We start from the raw sequence: 3,678 nt of genomic DNA, 5'->3' as shown, positions 1-3,678 counted from the left end.
TCACCAGGCCGGCTCAGGAGTGCTATAGCAGTATGGGACAGAACCAATATAGACATGATACAGACGAGAGTAACTGTAGCTATGCCAACATTGCAAAGAAGCTTAAATATAACGTCGATCTTGAGGCAATCGGAGTAAGAGTCGGTGAAATAAGACGAACCAAATTTGGAGCAATTTCGCTTTCAATAGGCATAGGAGCGGAAGGAGCACTAGCAGCCGAAAATCTTAAGTCCACTGTAGATGATATCCTCAGAAATAAGGTAACAGTAAGAGTCAAGTCTCAAACCTAAAATATTGAGATCCTTGACATAAGTAACTATAACTAGCATAATGACGTACAAGATAGATTGGCAAGGGAAGGCATCCCAACTTTCGAGTTCATCAGTAAACGGATGAGACCAAATTGGAGTGGAAACCAGATTGCTACAGTATTACTACCGGAGCATATGGTGACAAAGATAGCGAAGAAGGACAGGAAGACAGGATTAGAATCAGCCGTGTATACTGTAAAGTTAGATTTCAACTGCCGAAAATCATCAGGTGCTTCCTATGCCATGTTTACGGCCATCAGGGCGACAGGATGCAAGCTGAAGGATCGGAGTATGAACTGCATGATTTGTGGAGGATTTAGTTATCTATCAAAGGACTGTAAAGAGCCTCCCAATTGTTTTCTGTGCAATTAAATCGAGATAAATGATAAATCTAAGCCTACAGATGAGCAAATATTAGTTAAGTTCAATTCTTGTATACCGAAGGCCACATCACGTGGGTTAGAGGCCCCTGAATGACGTGTTAATTGATGATATATTATGTTTTTTTGTGTCAAGTTTCATAATAAAAGATGTGGTCGGAGTGGAAGTAATGCGAAAGCGGTTCCCACCCCGATCATGATTCAAAAGCGAAAAAAAATATAAGTAAGGTTTATAAGTTAAATTAACTTAACTTTTAACTTATTAATTCGATAATGCCCAGGTTTGGATCACAATGAGAAGAGTGATATTGTTCCATCGTAGTTTCTTGAGTAAATGCAGTAGATAATTGTTTAAGTAATAAATATTAACAGTAGATATTTTGTGTTAATATTGTCGTAAATCATAATTTAATTTAGTTTGATAAATAGTTTAGTATTGTAAACCATAAATTAAAAATTCCAAGAATATTCAGTTTTAAAATTCGGCTTCCTATATTCATGAAAATGATTTATTTAATAGTTTACTAATTTTAAATATTTTAAAATTAATTTTATTTTTTGTAATGCATTTTATTATTTAAAAAAATTAAAAATGACAATTAAACACTATTTGGTTGAAATTTGCCGAAGTCCATTTACATTGTTTTTTTTTTTTTTTTATGACGTAATTCATTCATAAATTTAAAATTATAATACAACCTAGTTACAAATGCTCTCTTAGATAGAGCAATTCTTATTGGATTAATCCTAGTGTAAAAGTTTTCCTAAAAAAGTTTGAAACTCTGATTTTATTCTTTAGAGATTATAAAGCCTATATTATAGCTTATAGTTTTTCATTGAAAATTGGCCTACGTAAGGTTTCTTAAAATATTTATTTCGTCCATAATTAAGTGATATTTCTTAACTTAATCAATTTTTTGTTCTATGTATATCCATTGATTCACGCATATTGCTTTTTCATTAAGTTACCTATGAAAAAAATTTCACTTCACTGACTCCAATAAATGGGTAGAATCGAAAAATCTAATACTAACTTTCACTTTTTACGCTTTTGATGCGAATTAAGTTTGTCTGGGTTGATCGAAATTTAATGTACATAACTCACAGAGAGTATCTTATTGTACATTTATCCTATAATATTATAATAATTATGATGACTTTTTATTTTCGTAACATCGAGTTCAAGCATTTAATAATTAAAAATCGGAACAATCGTTTAAATAACATAAAGTTCTTAGAGTTAAATGTAAACAATTAATTTTACAAATTCTCATTATAATTAATTGAACTAAAATGAAACATTTTTACTCTTGGGAAATTGAAGTCTCAAAAGAAATATGGCAGTTAAACTTACAATACTTGGTAGACTTAAAACTCTATACTTATACAAGAATTATGTCTCCCCACTCGAAAATAGATGATTCATTTTTATATCAAATAGTAGTTGAAAAATACTATGCAACTTTTCCGATTACAGTAATGTACCATTTTTGCCTATACAGAACGCCGTCATTTCATTTTTTTATTTTACATTGGAAATAAATTACTAAATAGGCAAATACAAATATTAAATATTACCTTTTATAATTAATCTTTTGTATTTTGATTCGACAGAAATATTTAATTTCACTCAATTTTAGTATAATATAAGGTATTATAGTTGAAATTCTCTGTGACTTTATAATAATATACCTAAAAACAATGTTATTTATTAACACATAATTCTATTATACTTTTTTGCATGAGCATTTTTAGACAGTTTTATTGAATTTTAATATTTTTAATTAATTTTTATTTATTTTAAAATTGATAAAATTTGATGAAAATATAGTCAAAATTATTTATTCATTCATTTATTGGATTCATATGAAACTAAAGGTAATGGATGCATCTATTTAAATTGTATATTAAATTTATGGAAATAAATGGAGAATAAAATGAATATAGGAGAGGATTAATAACACAATAATATGAATAATATACTAGAATAAAATATTTATAAATAAAAAACAAATTTTTTAATATCAGAAATAATTAAAATTTCACTTTTTTAGTGTATTTATAATTAAAAAATGTTGTGGTATATGTTTTAAATAGTTTTTTTTTTTTTTTTTAAGGAATTTCTCTTGTTTTTAAAACATTTAAATCCTTTTTTACTGATCACGAATGAAGAATGTACACATGTATGGCCCTCCAATGATTGCGTAGGGGTGTCCATAGGGTAAATAAATTTGAAACTATACGGGATTTGAACAAAACGGTCTTACGCACTGACTGAAACCCAACACGTGTTCACTGGGCTGCTACAGCTTATATTTCACTCTTGATTTCATACCTATCTCGTGGGTTAAAAGAGGGCATCTTTTTTATACGATTTAATTTCGCATCGACTGCAAGATAACGCTATAGATCCCATCTAATACCATCGCCAACGTTCTGGAGTCGAATATTAGTGGTTGTAGTTTGTACAAACGTTTTACGAAAATACAAAGGAAAACCTTGAACGTCCGTTATTTATGATGAGATCTTTATATACTTTCGCATACCGTAATTTGAATGAACATTGGCAATGTATGATTGTTGTATATTAGGTTTTATCAGTCGTGGCACAAGACGAATCGCATAGTGATCGATGTTAATCCAATATTTGGTCAGTTATGACTCATTTACTTAATGTTGAACCAACTATTCTCTACTAGACTAAAATATCAAAATTAAAAATTTAGAAATACGAAACCTATGTTCACAGTGGAAATAACTAATTGCAGGTCATTAAGATCGTTATAAAAACCAAAAATAAGTTCTTTGTTGGCTTTTTTTTGTGGAAGTTTTTTTTTCCTCGGTTACAAGATAATTAATAATTTTGATTGTTATTGAAGTCGTCAGTGGATTAATTTTTTTCATATTTTTAAATATTATTTAAGAAATCAATAAACTATAAGATTTCAAAACGTATTATTGGAATTTAATAATTATAAAAATGTAGT

Source organism: Sipha flava, unplaced genomic scaffold (genome assembly GCF_003268045.1).
Source record: "Sipha flava isolate LNK unplaced genomic scaffold, YSA_version1 76_pilon_pilon, whole genome shotgun sequence".
Taxonomy (NCBI): Eukaryota; Metazoa; Arthropoda; class Insecta; order Hemiptera; family Aphididae; genus Sipha; species Sipha flava.
This window is presented reverse-complemented; position numbering follows the sequence as displayed.